This window comes from Coturnix japonica, chromosome 3 (assembly GCF_001577835.2).
Source record: "Coturnix japonica isolate 7356 chromosome 3, Coturnix japonica 2.1, whole genome shotgun sequence".
In the NCBI taxonomy this organism is placed as follows: domain Eukaryota; kingdom Metazoa; phylum Chordata; class Aves; order Galliformes; family Phasianidae; genus Coturnix; species Coturnix japonica.
The window spans coordinates 8,081,380-8,098,879 of NC_029518.1; the positions used below are offsets into that span (position 1 = coordinate 8,081,380).

Below are 17,500 nucleotides of genomic sequence, written 5' to 3' on the forward strand. Positions count from 1 at the left end.
TAGTATTTTTACTACACACTGAACGAAATGCACTAATGTTGGTGAACTTCCACACCCTTTTACTCCTGGTGAAAAAAAGTCTACATGGCACCCAGATTCATATAGAGACCAAGGTCCCGAAAGGAACAAGGAGGCAGAAAGCCTCTGGATGTACCAATTCCTACACTGGAACCTATGACATGATTTCGCTTTCTTTTTTTAAGCAGGGCTAATGCATGGTGTGACCATCACTTCCATAATTCTTCATATGAAATTTTTGAAGGAGGACAGGAGATTTTTAGACAGGAGACTGAGGGTGCAGGAGCAGAATCTCATTTTCCCTCAAGACTACATTTAAGAAAACAAAACAAACCAACCAAAAACCATTAAATAATAGTGCAGTAAAACTCTCTTGTTTCTAAACCTCCTGGAGAATTTGCCTCTTTAAGGAACAAAAAAAGATCTAACAGACTTTGGGGGAAAAAAGAATAATCAGCAAGAACAGTAGGGATCGCTCTTCAACAAAATTATGGTATAATCCACTTCAGCATTTTGTTTGTAAAATCATTTGGCCTTCTCTTTAGTTATTTGAGACCAGTCTTTCAGTACATACAATGGCTTACACAGTTTACTTGATACTACTTGATTCAAAACAGTTATTGATAATTACCTTCTGACAGAGAGTCAAAATTCTCAAAAATCTGGGCTATGATTATAGATGCTTATTAACTAATGGAAGGAAAAATAATAAGTATTAAAATCAGCTTGGGATGGATTTTTCTACTGAGCTAGGTTTCTAAATCCCACTGAAACCAAGTACAAGTTTGATCTATAACTATCAATATGCCCTAGCCACCAAGACTAATGGTCTTGAGCTGCAGTAGGCTAAGTGTTACCAGAAGGCCAAGGCAGGTGAGGACTCCCTGTGCATGGCACTGATAAGGCCACACTTAGATTGATACTTGAAGGGAAAGTGCACTGAAAGCAGAGCAGAGCTCTTCCACTGATACTCAGTGCCAGGACAAACAGCAACAATATAAAACACAGGAGGTTCCAGTTGAAAATCAGGAAACACTTCATGAAAATGGCAGAGCACTGGAACAGGTTGTCCAGATGTTGTATAATCTCCTGTCTTGGAGATATTCAAAAGCCATTTGGACACAGTACTGAGCAACCTGCTCTACATGTGCGTGTTTGAGCAGAGGATTGAACAAGATTACCTCTAGAGGTCCCTGCCAGCTTCAGCCATTTTGTGATTCTGTGATGTGAAAAATACCTATTTGCTGATATAATCAGAAATAAAGAAACAATATTAGTTATCATCTAAAAGTCCTATGCCATTAAAAAAAAATATCTAAGAAGAACTATAGCAATACATATAATAAAAATTAGTCTATATGCTACTGTAAGACCGAGAACACTCTTTCCAATACCTGTACTGATATTTCTGTTTTTCCTTAATTGTGTTGTCAAATGTTTGGAGCTTTCAGGACAGCATTTTCAAAATGACCATCACAGAATTTATGTGAAAAACTTTTCCACTCTATTATACTCAAACCTTCTCATTAGCTTGCCAAACTTCTAGAAACTTCTTTACCTGTTTGAAACATACGGAAATCCCTGTCAACTGTTTGGTCCGTTCTTTTCATATGAAGAATAATATCACCCATTAAGGTTTAAAGTTCCTTTTAAGCATGTCTAGTGATGGAAGATGTCTGATTTTTATTTTACTTCAAAGAGTCCGCAAGCCAGAATAACTCTAACTGCCTTCCAAGCTTTTTTTTTTTCCTTCCTACTTTCCTTACCTGTTTACACGCTAGCAGCCCAAACTAGCTGTCACTTCAGTTTAACAACAAAGACACCTGAACAAAGTATATTTTAACATAGCAATGCTTCCCTCCTTCCTGCAGCAGCTCTTGAGTCCCACAGCACATTTTTTCACTCAAGTATTCTGCCTCACAAGTCAGACTTTAATTGGCAAGCTGGTGATTCAGACACAGAATGTAAAAATTAGCTGCCAGCACAATAGCCATGGTTTTTCTTGTTTCATACTGCATGGTAGAGGAATCCTTGTTTTTAGCATAGTCTTAACAATAAGATTTTCTTAAAACAGTCAAAATAAATTATTTGAGGAAAAAGAAACAACAAAGCAATGTGTGCTGTGCTTAACAATTACTGAGGTATCTCTCTTAAGAATCTTTACTGTTAAGCACTGTCATAAAGGAGGGAAGATACAGAGGCTTTACTGAGGAATCAGGAGAATCTCCCAGTCGCTCAGGTAGAGGGGAAAACTGTACTGAAGAAAATATCAAAATACAGCAGATTCCCCTCAGAAGAGGATAAAGCCATCCTTGCCAGAAGGCATGCTGGTCAGATCTGGTCTTGTTCATAGTCTCTAGACTAAGGAAAGCACTTGCACTGTAGATCACCAAGTATCCCCATGGACATTACTGCCTTCCCTGTGTGAGCTTCTGCTCCTTTCACTGGCTACAGATATCCAGCAGTGGTCAGGAAGGAACACACAATGTTACAGTCACTCCACACTTACTTCACTCAGCCTGTCTTAAAGAGGCCAAGAACAGGACAATGGGGATTTTTTTTTCCCCCACCACAGAAAAGACAGGCTAGTGCTATTACTGAATGCCTATACCTGCACAGTGCCTTCACTGAGAAATGCCTGACCTCATCATGCTGCTCTCTCACTGCTTCCCCTCAAATGAGCAGGGGAAGAAAATATGATGAAAAAGTGCTCAACAGTTGAGATAAGGACAGGAAGATCACTCACCAGTCTACCACTGTGGGCAAAACAGACTGAGCATAGGGAGGTGAGTTCATTGTCTACTGCTAAAAGACTAGAGCAATGAGAACTGCTCTGAGGATTCCATTTCAAGGGTGTCAGCTCTGGCCTGGGGCTGCTCCTAGTTCCCCATGGGCTGCAGGGGGACAGTCTGTTCCTCCATGGGCCTCTACAGGCTGAGAGAGCTGCTGCTCTGAGCCTGGAGCACCTCCTGCTCCAACCTCAGTGCCCACAGCACTGCTTCTCTCACATTTCTCACTCTTCTCTCCCACCTGCTATGGCACAGAATTTTTCCTTGTCTTAAACCTGCTCTTCCAGAGGTACAACCAGCATTGCTCTCAGGCCAGTAGTGACCAGTCAAGAAGTCCCCTGCTGCCAAAACCTCGCTACATAAGCCCATGTAACTGGCATCATCATAGTGCTATACCCACGTAGGCAGTATTTACTTGACATATAGGCAATTGATAAAAAACTGCATACAGCTTCTAAATTGCAAGACAATTCTTAACATTAAAGGAAAAATAGAGAATACCAATAACATTTCTATGGATACTTAACTAGGTTCTTTAAGCTAAGATACCAGATGTGTAAAATTATCAGGATTAATTACTCAAGAAATCATACAATCTTATGTGCTAGTTTTGGTCAGTAATTTGGGGGTGCTGGGGTTTGAACTGCTCCATAAAACAAATGAATTTGAAGCAAAAACTACCACAGATCCTGCAAAAATTATAAACATATTCCAAATAGAAATTAAATGTGAAGTTACCAATGACCATGTCCGTCAACCCTAACATAAATTGAATTAAACAGATTCCATTTTTAAAATAACTTGAAAAAAGTTTTTACTTCAGTTTCACTTAAACTCAGACTTGTCTCACACATTAGGAAATTATTTAAAGTTTTTATATGAAGTTGACACACTTGATAGCATTTGCTTTACCAAGATAACTACAATAGACCATACAAAACTTACATAGGGTTTATCAAATCAAAATTTATTGTGTTCATCCAGTCTCATTCTAAAACATTTTCTTAAATAATCTAAAGTGTTTACTGAAAGAGCGTGTCTCTCCTTTTATAATAAAAGTTGCTTATTATCTCTTCCCGTTATAGCAAGAAGATATACCTTTTCATTCCATTTGGGCTCTTATATGAAGGCACACATTAGCAACTACCTCAGGAGAGAATACTCACAGACATAGCTTACTATTTTCATTTCTTTCTAAGACTCTAGATAGACTCATGGATATCAATATCTAGAACTACCCTAACTTTTTTAGCATTTGTAATTGCTATTCCTAATGTTTAAACAAAATATCTTGTGTTGTGGTTTAAGCACATTTAGTTCTTGACCTCTCTGAAAAGTAAAAATAATTTATGCTTCCCCTCTAACATCCTTACTGTTATTTTCTAGCATATTTTTGTCTATCCTTAGTTGCCTTTTCTCCAATCTAAGCACACCTTTTATCAAGAGCTTCACTTTAACTTTTAATCGTTCTCTGTCTTTCAAGGTTATAACCTCCCTACTTTCTTTGTTCTCTTTTTGATGTGTGACAAAAATGCTGGAGCCAGGCCATTAACAGTGAGAAATAAAGGAAAGTATACTAATTGCTCATTTTACACATAATGCTCCTAATAATACCATTAAAGTCTGCTTGTGCTTTCTTGCTACCTTTTTTGATGTATAATCTGTTATTCAAGATGCTGGAGCTGAGATAGTTATCCTGTTTTCTACCATTTCTTCATTTCTCATTATTTATCTCTATTTAAATGCCTGCTATGTGTCTTAATTCAACTACATAATTGACACGAGTCTACTTTTTTTCAATTTATCAAGCTGATATCATTATTCCTTTCCTGAAATATACTTAATGTTTCATTTCCTAGCCTTTAAATAATTCATAAATGTGATTACCTTACTGCCTTCTTTCAGTTCTCCAGTCAAGTCATTATTTGAAGTCCAAGAATTCCTATCTAACATTTTCAAAGCCCAATTCAAAATTCAATAGCCCAGTATTACATAAGCCATTAATGATGTTTCACTCAGACCAATATTTTGAATAGCTGTGTTTTTCCATAAAGGACCTTAACAAATTCCTGAGTTTTACATACTTTCAGTGACTGTTCCAGGCAATCAAAATAATTTCCTGAAAAGACGACAGGAGATATGCAATCTGACAGCGTTAGATAGCTAAAAAGGCATAGCTGAGTAGCTAGATATGGTTGGAGGAACAGCATGGTCTAATCAGATTCTACAGTGCCACATTTGACTGAAGACCACATGCTCTTCATTACCTGGAGGAAAACAACTAAGAACCCTGTGCAGTTGTAAAATCTCTATATTCTTAATCCCCATTCCCTAAGCCCCTGTGGCAGGATTCTAGTATGCATTAGAAACCCAGGAAGTAATCTTTGGGAGAAGTAGACACTCTCCCATGTTTCTGTTCGTGACTCCTCCCCAGTGCCATTTTAGGCATTGCAGGAGCGCACACACAGGGATTCTTGCTTCTTTCAGCATTCAGTATGAAGTCCCTGCTTCGTACAGCAGTATTTATGGAAAGTGGACAGTTGTATTGAGCTCACAGGGCAACAGTTTTTTGGAGGAAGTTACAAGGTTAGTTACTATAACAGTCTTATGCACAATCAGTTCAAATGTTTAAAACGTGTGTTGGGAAAAGAGAAAGATGCACTACAGCAATAATCTCCACGAGCAGATATCTCTGATCAGAGACATTTCACATAACAGCCTAGAAATAATTTTTACTGTGAAAATAAAAATAAATGGAAGACAAATCTCTTGAATATTTCTAACATTTAAATATTTAGAATTAGGCAGATTCAGGACTTTGCTCACATGCCACAACTACACACAATTGTCAATACATCAATAATTGTATAAGAAACATGCTCTAGAGTCTCCAAAGTTTGTTGACCAGTTTAAGCATATGTTCTGCAATAAGGAGCGAAGAATCCTATGTAGTAAAGCTGCATACTTCCAATAACTACCAAGTTTTCCATGCACTGTATCAACCTTAGAAGTTTACCAGACAAGAAAGCAGAGAAGAAAATAGGAATATATGTCACACATCAGATATCCAATACTGTACTTTATCCTACCACATACATATTCAAAAAATAATGATGTTCTAACAGTACATGGATCCCAGAACTTTTACTTCATCTGAAAACTCTGCTCAGTGGAAGCAAAAACACTGCCAATTCTTTGTGCAGATTCATAATGAATGAGGATTAACAAGGTATTGATTAAGGTTACTTTGTGAGATGTTTTGAAATCAGAAAGAACCATCTGCCATGTGTTGCATTATCTACAAAATGGTCTTGGCCACAATCAGCAAGATGACTTAGAAAGTCCAATTACAATTGTAGCCATCATATTAATTTATTTTTTTTTTCTCAAAAGAATGACTTTCACATAAAGTGTCTCTTCATGGTTTTTACATAACTGCATTTCCTCAGTGTTTCAATTAAATTCTGGTTTAAACATCCATGTTAATATTAACCATCACAGTCAAAGCAGGGAAACATTCCAAAGCCATTGAAGTTTAGTTTACCTAATCTTTCATTATCTCTTTAATTTCAGGAGATGCAATTAACTGCTTACTACCAAACTGAACATTGGCACCCTATGTTCTGCTACTCAAACCAAAGAGATGTTTTCAGTCAATTAGAAAAAGGATTATTTTTATGAGCATTCAGCAAGGTTTTATCAATTTTGTTATGAACACAGAGAACAGCAGAGAAAAATTACACAGTCCTTTGAGTTGCATATTTAAGTCCTATGTAAGAAATAAGTACCAACAGGAAACAGGAGCATAATAATTTGCAAAGAATTAAATTTATTTAAGAGTTTTGAATCTGAAGGCAGAACAGAGACCACAGGACATAATGTACTATGGCATATTTATATTTACTTCAGCAGTTCTGGCTGGACCACTGTCACAATCCTGTGGTTTTTAGACAGCCCAGTTGCTTTGTTCAAAGATAATTCTGTTCTCACACCAAATATAAAATGATAATAAAGCACATATAACTGCATTTTCTGCTCCATATTGAATCTAGAAACATTTCTTGGACAAGTTATCATAAAAACAATGTGATGGCTGAGATTGAAAAGCATCACTTATGAGGGACTGGGCTGAACTACCTCTCAGAGGAAGTTCGGTAGAGCAGACTGCCCATAGCTGCATCCAGGCATGTTCTGAATATTTGGTTGAACTGTCCCAGCTTTTCAGCTTATTCTTACATGACAGAAGAGTCCAGTCCCATAAACATCTTTAGGAATTCCCACTGGAATACCTCTAGTATGTCCATCTTTGTCTTCTATCATCTCAGATGATAAAAAAAAAAGTTGTTGGATAAAAAGTTTCATGTTTTGGATCATTACACACTGTGAAGGTCAGGCAAGCTAAAATACTTAAAGATGGAATTGTTAAAAGTGGAAAGTTATTAACTAAATTAATTTACATATTGGTAGAAACAAATCAAGGCATTACTGTCAACAAGAGTGTTTGGTCAGAGTCTTGATTCTGCCTTCTATTCAAAGCTTTCTTGCCATTGGGAGCATTCAAGATGCCTTTTGCATTGTATTCCTATAAAGATGTTTGAATACACGTACACTTTTCCCATTATGAAAACCTACTTTATTTTTCAAGTCGCATTTTAGAGCGTCTCTTCCAAATTTAAAGTGTAAGAACAGCAAAATCAGCACATAAATAATAGGGAATGACTATTCCACAGACCCGCAATCTCTGCCACGTGATTAATTCTGAATATATGAACAAAACTTGGAGTCTTAAATTCTGTCTCTTTGCCTTAACTTATTCTGTTGCCTGTCCTTTGTGTAATGTCTGCATAAGCCTGAAAGTGAAAATTGCACTAAGTATATCGTAAAACTGATAAACCTTTTCTTGGAACTGAACTTCCAATTTCAGAAAAATATTAGCTATTCAGGGGACCCAGTCATTTCATAAAAGTGGTCAATCTGATTTACTCTATCTTGGGTACTATTTGAATTGTTTTAGTCATCAAATAGCTGTATTTCTTTTTAATAGTATCTCACGCTACAAGGTAAGAGTTTACTAGAGAAAATAGCTTCTGATGAATGTACCTATTGTAGTTGCCAGGCTAATTTATGAGGCTTCATCCCAAAAACTTGCAGATGGAGCCAAGATTTTTTGAAAAGTATCAAATAATAAGTAAAAACTACAGGTCTCCAGGAGGAAGATTTCTGCCTTGTCCAGAAGCTTACAAATTTCAGAAGACCCACATCTGTTGTCACCATGCTATGCCACTACCTCAAAATTCTTAAGGTAGCTTACTGGTTCTGCAGCTTAAGCTTTATATATAATATAAATACATGAACTGTGGGTATTGGTTCACCTACATGACCTGTCCATTTTTCTTTTTCTTCTTTTTTTTTTTTTAAAAAAAAAAAAATGATGTAATGAACTCATTAGAGCAAAATGGCTGAATGAACACAGAAGCTGCAGATGCATGACAGCTCATATATTATTCTGATAGAAAAAAAAACCACTAAGTACACGGACACAGCTTCACAGCTAATCCTTGCTTGTCTCTGTTTAGTCCTATCACTGCTACCTGACAGGCTGGGAATATGAAAAACAAGCAAACAAAAACAAACAGATGAAGAATCCAGTCATCTTCAATTTTTTGATTGGTGATGGGTGTGTTTTTTTTTCTTTGGCTGGAATTAAATGCTTCCTTCACAAAACGCATTCCCTGGCAATAATAAAAATGCTGTCAGTGACTAAAGCTTCTTAATTCTGTCAAATAAATGAAAAAGGAAGAAGATGCTGGATTGTGCAGGAATCCTACTACATCCAAGCACTAAACAAACCAGCACTTTTTATCTTTACCATAAACATTAATGAACTCTGAAGCATTGATTAACACCGTACAGGAACAGACCAAGCAATCTTAATTCTGTCCCTAGTGAGGAAATGACCTTTCAAAAATGCTGTCTCTTTTTCAGCATTTCAGATAGCACAAAAATTGGCATGTATTTTGATTGATGATATAAGTCACTACCATGTCTGCCTGAGACAATTATTAGAAGCACCTTTGAAGCTGAAAAAATGAAGTCATTGCTGGCAACTACACATGCCTTCCTGGAATCTTCTGGGACAACTGCAACAGTGCTGACCTTATATCACCTCTCCAACCACCTCCATGCTCTGTGTAAAACCAGTTCATTTGGCCAGTGCCTGTAATGTAGTCACTGCCTTATCTATAGCCTGTCAGAATGCTCTAGGTTAGCATAAACACTGTCAACAGTAACCTTTTAGTTGGCTTTTGGTAAAGCTGAGACTTTTTGTGCAGCTGAGATACAGATAAACTGTAAGAAGTGTGCTAGCTGACCAGGGATATGGGATGAGGAGAGAACAGACAGCCTGAGGGTGCTATGACTGTACATCTGACCACACTCTTCCAAATCAGAATACTTCAGCCCCACAAATGCTGTTCTTAAAAAAGTCCCCACAACTAAGCTGATTCAAGAACTCAGAGCTTCAAAACAATATTTAAGAAAAAGGACTAAAAACCCTAAATTACCATCAAATATACATATACAACCTTGTCATTTTCTACTAATTTCTCTATTTGTCTTTCTTCAAGGCTCCCACCCTTTCATACTTTCCCCCTTTGTTTTTTTTTGTTTTTTTTTTTTATAAATAATTTGTTTGTTTTGAGGGATTCAATAGCAGAAAATTGAAAAAGCTTCATCATCCCTTAGATACAGCATCAGTCAGAAGTATTTTACCATCCTATCTCATTTTCTCAATGGGCTAATAAGAAAAATATTGTACTTTGCCCATTAGATATAAGGCTGGGCTAAATAAGAGATGTGGCTTCAGACCAGCTCAGACTGATGAGGGTATAACACTACTGTTTCCTGGGCTGACTTCTATGACTTAAGAATTCTTCTTTCTGGTGCATGTCTAGTGACCCCTCCATTCATAAGTGCCAACTCTTTCCACATGCATATATTAAGGGAAATTGGATGCTGTATTTTTTTTTCTCTCCAAATTCTGCTGCAAAAGATCAGTACAGCAATATTAAAGCAGCCCTGACATAGATTATCTGACAAGTATGTAATTACCAAAGTGTCGATTATCTACAAATCAGAGTACTTTCAAATGAAAATGGAATCACAACCTCAATTAAAAAGTCATTTCCCTATGATAAAATATTGGGATTCAATATATATGTCTATCTGAAAGACTTAATTCTGTAAGCTGTTTCATAACTTTCTACATCTAATTTATAAACACTGCTTTTAAATAGAATTCCACAAAAGACCCTTTATAAGGTTGGTGATGAGTTATAAAGGAATTTTTATTCAGTTTTCTGAGTTCTTCGTGTACGTATTTCATTTATATACAGCTTGAATTCTTACATTATGAATTCATCTCCTTTTAATGTGTAGCACGATCAAGAATAAATACAGTATTATTTTCTTTAGTTTGTTCTGAATGAATCCAAATGTGCTATCAGCTAAATCTGATGAGAGACACTGATATTCTGAACTTTCAGTGACTATCTTAGCTGCTTGCTGAACAGCAAACAAATTCATTTGATGCACATAACCTCTGTGGAATGAAATCTCCCCTGATAAATATATTATTCAAAGTCAAAACATAGCTTCCTAATTTCAGCTGAGGACAATATAAAATTTCTACAATAAGCTGAAAATTAATAAAGTATCTGTTGCAGAGATTCAATTTACTTTTCTGAATTTGCAGGTTGCTAGGTGATGAAAAATAAGTTGATTGTGTCAGTAGAAAATGCTTCTGGGTAACTATGAAATAGATTGCAGGGTCCCATTCTTGAATGTGAATTAGCATAGTATGAAAAAGAACATATTTCATAGAATTACAGGTCTGAAGACTTGATAAAATATTACTACCAGAAGACAAGAGCATGAGAAGAATTCTGGAGGCAATTAATGATTCATATTGAAAGCAATAAATCACAAGAAGAGAAATGGAGAAAGCTGGGAAAGAAGAAATCCAAGATACTGAATGATTTTTCAATCTAGAGAAGTGTAACCAAAACATTTTTTTCTTTTAAACACAATTAAGGAAATATGGTATAGAAAATTTTTACACATATATGCACAAAGGGATAATAGCACATCAGAAATCTCTTTGTTTAAGAAGCCTAATTTCCTTAAATAATTAGATGACCTTTACAGAACTTTGCTTTTGTAGAAAAATACAGCATACTGTATAGATACCAATATAATATGCTAAATTGTCATTTACACAAGTAAAGCACTCTCTGTATTTCCTGGGAACTAGAACATGAAACACAATCTAACTTTATATACATAAAATTCTAAATAGCTCAATGCAATCAATCTGTACTTGCACACTGGGAAGGTATATAATGGTACATTTCAATCTTTCTGAAGTAAAACTTCTTGGATATATTGCTTTTGTTTTAAAGGCCACATTTCCTTAAAGCAAAGAGGGTTGATGGGAAAATATTCAGGGGATTAAAGAAAATGAAGTTACATGAGAGAACATAAGTTTAAGTAAGACAATTTAGACATAGGAATAAGTAGAAATGGAATACCGGACTATAGTAATTCACCTTTAACCTCAGGCACAATTACAGGAATTCCTTAGGGAAGCAGGGGAAAGCAAGAAAATGCAGAACTGAAACAGTGAAAAATCTAAATGCTACTTTATAGATATTATTTTTGACAGATTTTACTATACAAAACTTCCCAGGTGATAGTTGTCAGATAAGAAACATCAACAAAATAGACAACACCAAAACTTGTGCAGGATAAATAAGGAAAACTCTCATTTTGCATTTACTGGAATGCTGTAGTTGTGGGAAATACCATAGGCATGAATTATTTGTAACAGTTATGACAATGAGACAGATCTTATCCCTCTATTCAGCCCAGTTAAATACTCTTCATTGTTAGCCTTCTTAAGGAAAGTCTGGCCCAGCAGCTTTTGTGTTCTTTCCCTCTGACAAGCTCTTGTGGGATTTCTGATGCTTTTTGGGTTTTCTTTATGCCACAGCTTAATTCCAGAGGAGCACTACATCTTCCAGGAAAGTTTTGCCTTTGTTGGCTTCTGTACCCTTTAGCAGGTTTTTGGGCATACCAGTGGCTACTTGAAGTATCACAGCAAAACATCTTCTGCATTTCAGACATTTTTTTTTTGTCTAGCTTCTTTCACATGACTTGAGCACACTGTCAAAACAGTTTATGCCAATTGACTTAGAAATACTTGCCTGTGCAGCCATAGACCAAGTATATGCCAACCCTGGGGATATTTCACAGCAACACATAAGTGCAGTTCTGCTCTAGTGGCATTAGCAACATTGAGAATTTAGCAGTTAGGCTCTTTTTGAGAGTATCGGTCATGGCATAAAGGAAAGAAGGAGATACACAACTACATTTTCCATGTTATCAAACCCTGACAAGAACTCCCAGGGCTGTTGTGTTCTGCCTCTCTCCAGGACTTATTAGCCTGGAGCAAGCTCAGTGCTAAACTGCATCTACCTGCTTTCTAGAGAGTTTGCAAGGGAAAGCCTGCAGCAACACACCAGCTTTCTGAAAAATACCAAGCAACACTACATTGAGAGGGTCGGCATTCTAAGAGATGCCCAGATTACCTCAGAGTTCCCAACACTGATCTTGCTTGTGGACATCTGGCAACAATGAGGATTTTCTTGGAAAATTACTCTACTCCAAATGTGGCTTAGAGCAGGTATCTAAATAAACTTACAATGAGTGAATACATTGTGGAAATAGTGAAAGTGAGAAAGGGAAGGAATCCCAAGATCAAAGAACCTATGGAGAAAAATCTTCTAATTGGATTAAGAAAAAGAGCAATTCACAGAAGAGCAATCCAAGATTTGTATACAGACTGAAAGAACCCATGAAAACAGCCCTGTGGAGAAGTACTTGGGGGTTCCTGGTGGATTAAAGGCTTGATGCAAACCAGTGGCATGCTCACTATGCCTCATTGTTCAGGCTGTTAACAAAGATAATAAACTGAAGCAGCCCTGGTATCTTCTTTGGGCTGTACTACTAGTAACTAGCCTCCAGGTGCAATATGAGGCAGTGATCAGAGGCCTTTCAGCCCACCAGTTTCAATCCACCCAACTCAATTCACTTCACTTCACTTATCTAGAGCCTATTTAATTAGTCTGGATGATCTGTAAAAACAACATTAAAAACCTTGCAACAGTCCAATTACTATTTCCTGCTCTTCTTCATCAATTGAGAAAGTCATCTAATAGTAGAAGGCTATAATGTTGATCAAAACGTGACTGATGGAAAATAGCTTTTTCTCTTGGGAGATAACAGAACAACAAACATGAGTAGTTTCGGTGTCTTGATCTGCTAATTTGAGGTTGTAAGGGTGGCTAAAATAAAGATGTTAACAAAGATGATGGTAGATAGCTGAAGGTTATTTAAAAAGGAAAACTCACCAATATCAGTGCCTTGACCAGAAAGCTGTGGCAGTCTCCCCCTGGTGAGCAGTCTCCAAGAGATGCTGCCTCAGTGGTGGTCAGCCCTTAAATGAGGTCATAGAGGAGTTGGAATCAAGCTCCATCCATTCCGGGAGCACACCTGTGCTCCCGCAGCTGACTCAACATTTGCCTCAGCTGACTAATCAGAGGTTCAAGCTGTGATTTCCCATACAGAGGTATATTTTATTCTTTATTATCTTGCATCATTGAGTGTTATCCAGTATAAGAGTAGCAAATTCAGGATAAAAGCAATGTTTATTATTGTGGTATGCTTTTTTCTAACAGTGATGTCAAAATACAGCTGAAATAAAGGTCTTTGCTCATTAAGCATCGTTTCAGATGATAACCAGTAACAATAAGCTGCTTCCTAGCCACTTTTCTGATTTTACTGGGATCACAATCGTCAATGTAATTGTTGCTAGCTGCCTTATGAATAATATTCCACATGAGATGCCATGTAAGTATAATTAAGGAAAAATGATAAATGGTGACACAAGAGTTGAAATTGTCACAGATTCATTTCTTCTTCATAGCTCATTAGAATTACGCAACGTTGAGTTTCAGACATCATTATAAAGCGGTGACGCTGCTGTCATTGAACTTGTAAGGTTTGTCACAGTTTTTGTAATTTTTAAAATATTTTAGTGTATTTACTGATCCATGAAATTCACTTTTTTGAATGAGATGTTTTTTATAATACTTTTGGAAGGACCTCAGCTGGTCTTTGGCATTCAGTAAAATGGGCACCACTTTAATAGTTCCAAGGTACAGTTTTAAAGGATGGTAGTAATATCTACACCTGTCTGCTTTATGGTCCTGGCAAATAATTTCATATCTCCTGAATGGGATAATGAAATCAATTGGTAACACTAAACCACTTAATTTGTACTCACACATATGCTTATTTAATTATGGTTATTAAAAAATAACCTCTTAACCAGCATACAGTACATTCAGCTGAGCTTGTCGTGGCATTCTGCAAGTACCTCTAAAAATGATCTTTAGCAGAAAGTTGACTGAGTCAGGGAGAACTCCATTCTAATAAATAAACTCTTAGCTGTACTGTTTTCCAATTCTTTATATTTGTGAAATATCACAAATATTAGAACATTTAGTATGGTAACTATTTTTAAGATCAGGTCAGTGCTGAAGACAGCAAGTCCACTTGTTTTAATAAAGATACATCTCACCAAAAACACTATCCAGTAGCTAAAGGTGGCCTTAAATTTTCATGCCTTTGTCATAGTAGTATAACATTTGTATACAGTGATATGCTATTTGGGTAATGCTTGCAATTATATTAAAAATATATTTTTTAGTTTTGAATACATAAGCAGAAAATTGTAATGATATAATAATCTCTAAAATAAGCAACATCAAGTTTGTCAATATTGAAGTTCAGGGTGTTTTTTTTTATTATATTTTGCTTATGAGGAACAGTAAATCAATTATTTCATTAATATGTAAATGTCAAATGCTTGCTTTTTTTTTTTTTTACTATGAAGGTTGAAAGTGAATAATGTTTGCTTCGAAGGTTTGGAACAGTGTTTAAAATTCTCACTTTGGGAATACTTTTTCTTACTTTTTTACAGTTCTTCAGTAGGGACTCCTACAGACTCTTCTTTCCTCAAGTAAACATTTATTCCTTTAATGGAGCTGCAGTACTTACATACCATACTGTTAACCTCTAATTCCAAGTTCTATCATGTTGAATATCTATTTTACGTAATTAAAAAATTTAACATTTATTATGTTGAATTCAACAAATAATGGCATCTTGGAAAGAGAAAAAAAAATTCCTAAATGGCTTAGGAGACATATCTAATAAAGTTTTCTGGAAATACAGATTGTCACGTGGTTATCCCTAGATATCAGTCTGTTGCAGGGGGGCACAGGCCCTGGGAAAAAGAAAAAAGGAGAGACAAAGGAGCAAAGGAAAAAAAGAATGGGTTTGCCACACAACAAAATCACAAGACAAATATACCCTACCCAGTCAACTTCTTCTAATCATCAGCAATGAATATGCTTGGGCAAATAAAATTGTCAGATTGCCAAGATGGAATTTTTAATAATAAGTTTCTGAGGTTTTTTTGCTCATGCATATTACAAATCAACTGTGACTTTCAACCCTATCTATTACTATAAAAACCTTTTAGTTTAACTATGCCCCATTCCTACTCCAGGAAACCTATGACAGTGTTGCCGTTGAACTCAACAGCTACAAAGTCATGCCTATAGGAAAGGTTTCTAATAAAAGATATAAAAGTAAACCCTGAAATCCCTTTTTATGATTAACCTGCCCTGGGAGGTGGTGGAGTTGCCATCCCTGGCAGCGTTCAAGAGGTGTCTGGATGAGGAGCTATGAGATCTGGTTTAGTAGTTTGTGGTAGCAATGGTAATGGGAGAACAGTTGGACTAGATAGTCTTGTAGGTCCTTTCCAACCTTGTGATTCTATGATTCTGTGAAGACTGGTACTCAAAAGAAACAATGGAAACTCCAGACAGAAGTCTAGAGGAAATACAGACAAATATCTGTGTCTGTCTCATAAAACATATCACATGAGAACATAATCCATTATCCCCAATCTCAAAATAATATATTCCTTCACTCTTCTAATAATAAGTATATATATATTTATATATATATACTATATATATATATATACTATATATATATATATATTTATATATATATTTTATATATATATAAAATAATAAGTAAATATTATTTATCTTATCAAGTTATTTGAAACTAGATGGAGTAACTTTTCACTTCAAGGAGGTTGTGTGGTTAAGCCAAAGCAGTATGTGTCACTTAAAGTTCTGTGTTTGATTTGTTCTAAATACTTATGCTCTCAGTAATCAGATTCACAATTTTTGAATACTTTGATAGTCACTGGTCATTCATAGCAGTGGCTATAATTCTGATAGGAATTATTTAGAAGTCATTAGCAGTAATCTTGTTTAACATATCTGTTACCTGCTTGCAAAATCAATGCCAACACTAATTAACTAATCATAGACACAAGCATAGCAAACAGAAGGAACTCACTGAATGGTTCACAGGCAACTGTAAATAGAGTCTACAAAAAATACTGCACAAATGACTGTAAATATTAAATATACTTCAGAATTCAAGGGGGGGGGGGGGAGAAGGAGGGAAAGGAGGGTGTCAGGGTGTCATGCAAAGACTGTTGGTAAGACTGTTGGTGTAATTATGCAATATATTTGTAATTTGATTTTTTTTCTTAACAGAACTTCAAAATGTTAGTGTTGAAACCAAAATAAAGAAACGGACTGATCTGTAAAAAAAATGCTTCAGTCCGTTTGTCACTGTAGTAACATTGATTCTGTCAGTAGTGAGGGTACATTTGACATAAATCACTACAGCTAAGTCCCCTCGCTTATCACAGGCTTATCACAAGTTGTCTGCGTCAATGAGCAGAGGTCATAAGTATCCACTTTCCCAGCTCACTTCTGGGGATGACTGAGAGAAGAAAACCTGTCAAATGAGACATCAAAACCTTTTTTCAGTACTGCTAGAGTAAAAAACCACCATGACAAGGACATTAGTTTGAACTTCATTGTGGGCAATTACAGCTAGTATAAATTTTTATCATCTACAAATATGGCTTCTTATTCATTAGTCACTACTGCCATGGTAACATCATTGAAATTTCTGATCAAGCAAGTAGACAAGCTTCTTAGCTTGACATTTGGTTACTGTTAGTTGTAAAGAATAACACAACTGAAATTAGCAGTCAGGTGTGAACTTATCACCAAGAACATCAGAATATAGATCTTCACCTAAATCAAAATGTAAAACAAAAATCTAAACACACACACAAAAAAATTCCAAAACAAAACAAGCACGAAACCTTAAATTTGTATGATTCTTTACAAAAACAGGATTTTTGCTCATATGCTTGTAGCATTCAGACTTTATCTCAAAACTCACAAAACCCTTGGCTACCACAAATAAATAACTTTCTGGGCCTTAGCTTCTGTTGGGTAAGTGGCACTAGAAGTGACGCTCGGAAGACATTAGAAGCAAACCTGAAATGAGATAACAAGATCTATTCTGTAATTTAATTGTATACAAGCTTGTGGAATAAAAATATTGTTTATATGACTACAATGATATGATTCAGTGGAGTGTGAAATACAGATTAGGCCTTCAGC

At 36.0% G+C, this 17,500-nt stretch overlaps 1 long non-coding RNA gene across 2 annotated transcripts in view; it reads right to left on the reverse strand.

The window, feature by feature from the left end:
* The window catches only part of LOC107310859, a 29,784-nt gene extending 16,434 nt beyond the window's left edge, over positions 1-13,350 (reverse strand). For both annotated transcript variants that reach the window (XR_001553770.2, XR_004306689.1), the window contains exon 1: positions 13,277-13,350. This is a non-coding gene — a long non-coding RNA (uncharacterized LOC107310859). The remainder of the gene's footprint in view (positions 1-13,276) is intronic.
* Between the last annotated feature and the right edge of the window lie 4,150 nt (positions 13,351-17,500).